This window comes from Notechis scutatus, chromosome 9 (genome assembly GCF_049901735.1).
Source record: "Notechis scutatus isolate UNSWTSFEM ecotype Mainland chromosome 9, rNotScu1.2, whole genome shotgun sequence".
NCBI lineage: Eukaryota > Metazoa > Chordata > Lepidosauria > Squamata > Elapidae > Notechis > Notechis scutatus.
This window is the reverse complement of record NC_142017.1, coordinates 17,049,419-17,059,533: the sequence shown is the minus strand read 5'-3', so window position 1 is coordinate 17,059,533 and position 10,115 is coordinate 17,049,419.

Below are 10,115 nucleotides of genomic sequence, written 5' to 3'. Positions count from 1 at the left end.
CTCCTTGTTTGTTGCCTAAGTTGGTAGTTTCTTGATTGGCATGTTCTTTGCAGCTTGGTTGTTAGTCAAGTGTTAATCTTGGTGTTAATCAATGGTAATTATCTGGGTGTTAATTGCTGGTGATGAAGTATTTTGGTTTTTTTTGTTTCTTTTTGCTCTTTTTGGTTATTTCTTTTGAATGGTATGTAGATGTTGTTCATCTCTATGTACTTGTTGATGGCTGATTTGTCTAAATGCCCTGCTTCCAGGATTTCTCTAGTATTTTTGGACTTAGCTGGATCATCCTTGTCTAGGATGATCCAGTGCCCCTAAGATGTCTCAGTGCCATGACTGTTCATCAAAGTCTGGTCATTGTCGATCTGATCAAGATATGCTTTTCCACAAATGTACTTTGCCCGTAGGATGTACAAGAATTTTATCGAGAAAAACATGTTCAGGGCTTCACTATCTCTTCATAATTTAGAACATCTTGTTCATGCATACTTGGCCAGTTTCTAATCTTACGTAACCTTTTAACCCTTTATTTTATCATAGTTAGCTTACTGTACAATCCAAGCTCATGAATTGTTAACGCTTTATCAACACTAGGACTGATATCAAATTTTCTCAGTTTTCCGCCCCTTTTCCTATAGTTCACCCCTGGTAAGACAGAAAGAGAATTCAGGAGGTTCAGCCCAATTTTTTTTCAAGGGAGATGAGTTTCTAAGAAATCCAGATCCCTAACATGCTATAAAACTATTTGCAGCTTTGAGAGTCATCTTTATTTCCAGAGAATTCCAAGTAATGTTTCTCAAAACTAAACATGGACAGTAACTGCCCACCCCCCAGAGGAGGCGGGGGGACTGAAAAGTAAGCAAGAGTGTAACAGTAAATATTCTAAGAGGCGAGTAGAAAGGGTCCCAAAGAAGCTTTATTTTTTTTCCAAAAGGCAACCAGACTTTCTTTGTTTTTCCTTGAAGATGTTTCATTTCTCATCCAGGAAGCTTCTTTGCTCAGAACTGAAGAAGCTTCTTGGATTGGAAGCAAAACATCTTCAAGGAAAAGCAAACAAAAAAAGTCCAGTTGCCTTTTGGAAAAATACCTTTGGGACAACCATGACCTGGATGTCTGAGGATCTCTATAGCTGAGTAGAAGGAGTGTAAATAACTCCTGCTATTTATCGCCTGATACATTGTCCTTTAGAAATTGCCTACAGCACAGAGGTGGTATTCAGCTGGTTCTGACCAGATCTGGAGAACCAATAGCGGAAATTCTGAGTAGTTCAGAGAACCTGTAAATACCACCTCTGACTGGCCCCACCCCTATCTATTCTCTGCCTCCTGAGTCCCAGCTGATTGGCTGGCTTTTCTTTGGTTGCCCTGCACAAGAGAACAGAGCTGGAAAGCAGGTTAGCGGGATGGGGAGGGAATGGGGATTTTGCAGTATATCCTTCCTCTGCCACGCCCACCAAGCCACGCCCTACAGAACAGTTAGTAAAAAAATTTGAATCCCACCACTGCTTATGACCCATGGTACCCATGGTGACGTGTTCAAAACCCACCACTTGGCAACTGACTCATATTTATGTGGTGTCCTGGGATCAAGTGATCCCATTTTTTGACCTTCCTCTAGCAAGATCAGTGGGGAAGCATAACAACAGGGCTGCTAATTTAACAACTACAGTGATTGACTTAACAACTGTGGAAAGTAAGGTCATAAAACGGAGCAAAATTCACTGGACAACTATCTCGCTTTGCAAACAGAAATGTTGGGCTCAGTTTGTGGCCGTAGGTCAAGGACTCCACGTAATTCTAGTTTTATTCTTGTTTTGTTTGAGTTAGTTCCAAAATTGCATGAATAAATGAGAAGGGAAGAATTCGTCAGATAACTTGCCGGGGTGTGGGAGTCCTACCTACATGCATTAATGTTTAAAGAAATGTAGGCAAACAATAAGCATGGTGTGTCCCTCCACAGAACCTCCTGTGCAATTTCATTGAAGGCATGGGTATAAAACGAAGAGAGACTTTGTTCATAGGCTGCCTTAGATAGCAGAAGATGGCCAGATATAAAGGTAACTATAATCTCTTTGTCCACTGAATTAACTCCTTTAGAAAAGCAGAATTCAGTTCTGTAGTCCTTTTTAAAAAATAAAACAATCAGAAAAGAAATCCTTAACAGAACAGGAAAAAGGCCTAGGTAGAAAATCTAAACAAATACTTATCCATTATTACCTTTAATAGGTTCAGGCTGTTGTTTTCCTCCCTCATTTCAAGGTCTTTGTCACTCCATGTGAGAAATATCTTAGAAATGTCAAGAGGTAGCTGTGAAAAGCAGGTCTTAAAATAGCGGAGTGATCTAAGCTAGAAAAACAACAAATATTCTTATGGTGCCCTAAAGGCTTGTAAAAAATGGGAAAAACCTCACTTAACAATTGTCTTGCTTAACAATGGAAATGTTGGGGCTTTGGGGGAGCTTTAACATTTCCCCCCCCAGGATTGTCAAAGTAGGAATGGAAGGATGAAATCTCCTTGACTGGCTTGGTGTCTCTCTACCGTGCCAGTATGCAGTGGACTAACAAGAAGGAAAAATGTGCTTTTGTTTAAAAATAAATAAATAAATTGGGAATTCAGTTACAGATTTTCCCTCTGACCTAGCCTGCCCTTTGCTATCTTACTACTTCTCCTTTCCTGGTGAGTTGAAATGTGAGGAATAGATAGCAGAGCAATTGGGGAACTCCCTCATAATCACCATACCATCATCTGTCCTCATAGCCACATGCTGATCCGTCAGAAACGGCATGCATTTAACGTGCCTTATGCGTCATGAGGATGCTGACAAGGAATATTTGCAGTTTGGTAAGATTCAAAGCCCGAGCTTTCCCCTTCTACAATACAGGAAAGGAAATTATTCATTTTGTGGGTGCGGGGTACCAATGCATTCAATCCTTGGGAGGATTTGGAGTTTGGTGGCTATTGAGAAATACCAGAGAGGAAGAGAAGGCTATATGAACTACCTCCTAAATTTCAGTACTGCAGATAGATGTATGTATAAGCAAATTAAGCATATGATTCGTTTTTGAAAGAAGGCTTGTGGTTTTGTGTGATGGAAAATGGAAGTGGTCAGAAAGTAGATCAGGCCAGACTTCTGGATAACTTACCGAAAGCATTAGGGATCTGCAATTTGATTATATAGGTGGGTTGAAATGGTAGGGTAGGATTTTAGAAAGGGGACAGAATTTCCCATTCACTGATTTGTGCTGTGAAGAGGAAACGGCATCATCTGAAGGTAGGGTCTATGCTTTTCCTATGCTATATTGCTGTATCTGTCTTGGAGAACGGCAGGTCATCATAGTTTTAGAATTTCATTGTAGGAAGGATCCAAGTCTAACAGAACAAGAACTAACAAAAGTAAGGCAGATGATTTCAGGGTTTCAGAACTGAGGAGAAGAAAGCCTGTCTCTTTAAGAAAACTCCTCAATCTTTGACAGCCAATTTTCAGTATTGAAAAAAAAAAAGGACTCTGGAGGGAATGAATTGGGAGCTCTAAGCATAGAATGACTTTTTCCAGGGAATGTTGGTTTCTCAATGTATTCTGCGTGGATAAAGGCTCTCTAGGCTGAATGGGAGCAGTTCTGGTTGAGAGTGGGATTTTAGAACGTGGAATAATAGCGTTGGAAGCAGAGGTGGTCTTCAGCCGGTTCTGACCAGTTCTGGAGAACCGGTAGCGGACATTTTGAGTAGTTTGGAGAACCAGCAAATCCCACCTCGGACTGGCCCCACCAACCCCATCTCTTCTCTGCCTCCCATTGAGTCCCAGATGATCGGCTGAGTCTTCTTTGGTTGCCCTGCACAGGAGAACGGAGCTGGGAAGCAGGTTAGTGGGGTGGGGAGGGAATGGGGATTTTTCAGTATCCTTCCCCTGCCACGCCCACCAAGCTATGCCCACCAAGCCACGCCCACAGAACTGTAGTAAAAAAAAATGAATCCCACCACTGGTTGGAAGGGACATTGGAGATCTTCTAGTCTGACTTATTGCTAGAGCAGGAAACCCTCTATCATATACTATATTGGACTGCCATTTGTCAGAAATGGTGTAGGGTCTCCTGCTTGGGTGGGGTGGGGTTGGACTAGATGACCTATAAGGTCCCTTCCAACTCTGATTATCTGTTATCTGTTACCATTTCAGACGACTGGCTGCCCCATGTCATCTTAAAAACCTCCAGTGATGGAGCATCCATAACTTCTGGAGGCAAACTGTTCCACTGATTAATTGTTCTACCTGTCAGGAAATTTCTCCTTAGTTCTAGGTTGGATCTCTCTTAAATGATATTTCACCCATTACTTCTTTGTCCTGAATAATTTGACTCTTTGCCAGGCCCAAGTATTGGAAGGCTGCTATCGTATCTCCCCCAGTCCTTTTTCGTTAGACTAGACATCTCTCTATCTCTCAATTATTCATTGTATGATTTAATCTCTCTCTCTTTTATTTTGGAAGAGCTTCTTTTCTATTTTTTTTTTTTTTTTTTGGATTTTGGAAGAGAAGTTGGGTTATCCAAGTCCCCAAATCCTAACTCTAATCCTTAGGCAGAGCAAATGATAATAATTCTACTTTCATATTCTAGGTCAGGAAATGGATAGAAGGTTTGAAGGGAAAAACCCGGAAGAATTTCATTCAAGATTGAGAATGTATAGCTGGATGTTTCCAGGTTTTAGCAGAGTACAAGACTTAGAATAGAATCAGATGGAAACTTTTGTCATATAGGCACTCCAACAATTCCTATTAAAGATAGTCTTTTTTTTCCTGATGACCTGTAACCCTGATGAATCATTGACCTGTTTTGCCTTTTAAGGAAGTTCCTTTAAATTCTACAAACATTTATGTTATAACACATATGTTAAGAGTATTACAAGAATCCTATGTGCATTTGATGCCTCAGATTGACATAGCTAGCATAACTCCTTTTGAGTTTTCCAGGTTTTTCATTAACAGAAACCGAGCAGAGATGGGAAAATATCTCCAATGTAGGCCTTTTTTCCACAGTTTTATGCACATTTACTTTAATTTTTCTTTTTCCAAATTTTTTATACATACACAAAATAATATTTAATCTAAAAAAACCTTAACCAAAATTAATAAAAGAGACCACCTCATTCTAAAAATACAAACTAAAAAGCGAAAAACTGTATATTTTATACTTATCAATAGCCCTGGTTTACCAATAAATTACTCCTCTAAATATAACCAGTTCTATATATTATTGTAAAGATCACAAACATCTCTGCAATAGTAAAACATATTGCTGCCTCCTTTGATTGATAGAAAACAAGTGTCTTTCCCAAAAATAAATAACATATCCCAAATAGATGCCTAAGTAAATATTCCAACCTTTGTAAAAAGCACAGCAGAAAGTTGTGCAAAGGGTGTTGTGATTCTTACAAGACTAATGCATTTATCACAATGCAAGCTTTTCATGAGCCAATATCCACAGTATTTCAACTCATGTTTAAGCCATTTTCCTATATATTTCCCTTTTTAAATGGCTAAAAGATGTAGCTGGATCTCATTCACGTTTTACGCATGTCTCAACTTCCAGTCCCTCCCCATCTTTGCTGTCTTTACAATACAGTCTTCTGTTCAGACATCAGTTTTAGATGCATGTTGTGTAATCTGCTTTCAAGGAACTGTGGCGGCTTTCTTCACTCTGCTGCCCTTCAGCTGTTTGTTGACAATTCTGGGAAGCGTAATCTCAAAGACAGTTGGAGGACAGATTGACAGCTGAGATACAGGATAATGAACCTGGGAGACGCTGTTGGGACTTGAAATCCCTCAGAAGAAACACGGTTAGAAAATTCCTCTAGGAATGTCAAACTTGATTTCATTGAGGGCCACATCATGGTTGCTCTGAGGGACAGTGGGGGCATAGCTGTGGGCGAGGCCATGGTAGGCATGACACAGGACTCATGCCAGGGGGGCACCTGTGGTGGCCAAGTGCTAAGGCAGGACTTCCCTGAGACCCTCCTTCCCTCTCATTATAATCTTCCTTCCTTCCTTCCTTCCTTCCTTCCTTCCTTCCTTCCTTCCTTCCTTCCTTCCTTCCTTCCTTCCTTCCTTCCTTCCCTCTTCATTCTCCTTTCTTCTTCCTTCCCTTCTTTCCTTCTTTTTCCTTCCTTGCTCTCTTCCCATCTTTCCTTCTTTTTCTTTGCCTTTCCTTTTTCCTTTTCTCTTTTTGCTCAAATGCAAAAGGGGAGATATTTCTCCTTTTTTTGTTTTGTTTTCAGTTTGTTTTGATAGCCCTCTGCCAGTGAAAACGGAACATGTGGGGGGGGGACATGTGCAGCTCCCCACAGCCTGTTTTTTCTGGCAGAGGCACCGTGGGCTGGTCCTTTGCTGTTTCCAAGGCGGCTCCATGGGCCAGACCTAACCACCCTTGAGTTTGACACGCCTGCTCTAGAAGAAACGATTTATTTAAGGTATATTTCGTCTGACCAATCCCCTTACCTAAACTCTGAAACAGTCTTCTGAGAAAATCCATATTTAATGGCACAGCAAAATTATTTAAATACACCCACCCGCCCCCTCTTTTCCATTTATAGCTTTTAGTCATGTTGCATCATCTGTATTTCTTAGTTATTTTTGTTGCTTGTACATTTGTATTGCTTCTTTTCCTCCCTTAGCTAGCATTGTGGGATGTGTTAGGGATATAAACCCTAGCAGAATGTGCACGGTAGTCAGGCAGGCAGGCAGATATGTGAGATAAACGTTGTTGTATAAGGATAAGATAAAGGATGTTCGCCCTTTAAGGGTTCTAAGGTGATTTCACATTCTTACTTTTCCTTTTTTTGGGGGGGGGTTGTTTCTTAATCTAGCTTTCTACAAATAAAACGTCCTCTGATTCGGTGGTGGGATTCAAATATTTTTACCACCGGTCCGGTGGGCGTGGCACACTTTGCGTGCGTGCACCAAACGCGCCCTTTGAACAAGCACAAAGGCCTTTGCACAGGCGCAGAGGCATTCTAACTTGCCTCCTGCAAGCCTGCACGATCCCGGTCACTTCAGCAGCTGCCGCACGGCACTCTTCTGTGCCGCGCAAAGCAGCTGCGCTTCAAATTCAGAGGATAAAGGTGAATATGGAAGCCCAGGTGGGCGGGTGGGCCCAACAGCAGAACAGTGGAGAGAAGCGGTTCCATCTCTGCTGCTCATCGCCGCTACCGGCTCGGCAGAACAAGGCCAAACCGGTCGAATACCAACACTGCTCTGACTCCATTGAAGAAATCCTCCTATTTTTGGGCTCCCCAACCAAATTCACTCCAGCTAAGGAAAGCCTGGTTTGCCTCTTCAAAAAAGCAAATTATCACCAGGTTTTTTTGGTCTTGTGAACGGTTCAGATACACGTAGTCCTTGACTTTCACTCCACAACCGATGCCCCAAATTTATGTTGCTAAACAAAACACTTTCTGGAGTTTTGCTCCATTTTACGACCATTCTTGTCATCGTTGTTAAGGGAATCACTGCAGTTGTTACATTAGTCACACACTTGTTATGTGAATCTGGCTTCCCCATTGACTTTGCTCATCAGAAGTTCGCAAAAGCGAATCATATGACACTCCCCCCCCCCCCAGGGACCCTGCAACCATCATAAATATGAACCAGTTGCAAAGCCTCCGAATTTTGATCATGTGACCGAGAGGATGCTGTAATATGTTGTAAGTGTGAAAAATGGTCACATATATTTTTTTTCAGTGACATCGTAACTTTGAACGGTCATTAAATGAACTGTTGTAAGTCAAGGACTACCTGTATGTGGATTTTGATGCCCAGAATTCTCAGCAATGGTGCGGTTGGGAATTGCGGAGATGGGGATCTTAATAACTTATGTGATGAAAGAAACTTGCCTTTGATATGGGAAAGCTTTGCTTTCTTTTCTTTGTTTTAAGGTGAAAACACGTTTTTTGGGGTCAGCAAATGCTTTTTTTTTAGCCCTGATCTTTATACACATGTGTGCTTGGGTGGATTTGGGAAAGATATATTTAACCAAAAAGAAAAATCCCCCCCCACCCCCGCTTGACCAATCCTGGCTTCGAATGTATGAAAATTAAAGTTGACTTTCTTTGACATTTTGATGTATCTATTTGGTTTGCATGTTGTAAATATTAGTGAGGCCCAGAAAAAAATCTGGATTTCAGTAAGAAAAATCTATTCTGGCAAAGTTTTGGGAAGACGTCAGTGTGCATTTTCTGTATGGCAGAGATTCCCAGAGGTTTCTATATACCGTATATACTCGAGTATAAGTTGACCCGAATATAAGCCGAGGCACCTAATTTTACCATAAAAAAACTGGGAAAACTTATTGACTCGAGTATAAGCCTAGGGTGGGAAATGCATCAGCTACTGGTAAATTTCAAAAATAAAAATAGATACCAATAAAATTACATTAATTGAGGCATCAGTAGGTTAAATGTTTTTGAATATTTATTTCAAAGAAAAAGAGTAAACTAGCTCTGTAAGTGGAAAAGAGAGTCAACAAAACCAATATGGTATCAACAATAACTTTAAAAGTACAAAAACCTTAGCTCAATCAGCAACCAAGCTGAAACACAAGAGTTAAAATCCTTCAAAACTGGATTCCTCATCATCATCTGTATGTCCAAACAGAGCTTCAACTTTATCTGGTGTGAGGCTATCAGCATAGACATTGTCGTCATCCCTGAGTTCGCAGCCATCACCATCACTGCTGTCGTTCTCATACAAAGCGCTGTCTTCACTGCCATCCATAGCATTACTAATGCCACATTTCTTGAAGGCACGTTGCACCATGTCCTGTGGAATCTCTTCCCATGCATCACGAACCCGCTTTGCTATTAATTCTATGTCGGGCTTCATCAGATTTCCAACTTTTGTCAATCGGGCTTGGCCAGATGACATCCATTCAAGCCACATTTTTCGCACACGATCTTTGAAAGGTTTGTTTAAACACACATCTACGGGCTGCAATACAGATGTAAGCCCACCTGGAATAACGGCCAAAGTAACTTGAGAAGACTTTGCCATTTTTTTAATGTCATCAGATGTGTGGGCTCTGAACATATCCCAAACTAGCAATGATGGTTTTTTTTCTTTAAGGCTGTTCCTGGACGTCCATTCCAAATTTCTTCCAGCCATTTTTTTGTTCCGTCTTCATCCATCCAGCCTTTAATATGTGCACGCACTGTAATTCGTGGTGGGAATTTGACCTTTTTAGGCAAGGTCTTTCTTTTGAAAATAATGACAGGCCGCAGCTTAGTTCCATTAGTCAAACATGACAGAACGACTGTGAAATGGTTTTTTTCATTTCCTGTGGTTCTGAGTAAAATAGTTGCCACAGTTCTGTTGCTAGGAAGATCAAAGGTCATAGGTGTTTCACCCATATTCCCAATATCTCCCAGGTCAAAGTTATGGATCCTTTTTTGTTTTATGATGAATGAATGGAATGACATCACTTTCTCATCAAGGTCTTTTGGCAACTTCTGTGAAATCTTTGTTCTTTGCCGCAAACATGAGGCAAACCTATTCATAAAGCGGGTACACCATCCTGCTGACACAACAAAAATTTTAATGCCTGGTGCTTTTAATTTGTCATCTTTAGCCATTTGAAGGGCGCGTAAGCGAATTCCCATACATGTCACGCAGTAACCATTTTGACAACACTCCATAACCCATGTATGCAATTCAGTCTCTAGAGCTTCATATGAAGTCGTTAAACCACGTCGAGCTTTTTTTGCCTTTGGAATCTTTTCCAAGTCAGCTTTCATTTTCCGCCAGTCCCTCACTTGTTTTTCGTCAACACAAAATTCCCTACTTGCAATACTGTTATTGCTCTCTTCTGCTCTTGACACAACCTTAAGTTTGAAACCAGCTTCGTATGACCTGCGTTTTTGTTTTGGTCCAGGTTTAGAAGTATTGGGATCCATTTCTAACAGGATAAAAAAAAAAGACTTTGAAAACTTTTGAACTAGGCCGTGCTGCGTTGAAAGCCTGCTACAGTACCGGTACTTCTTCTATTTGCTCTCTGTTCGCAAGCTCTAGCTGTAAACATCCATCCATTGCTGTATGGGATTTCAGTAACTGCTAAGCTTGTAAGAATGATGAAAGGAAAAATA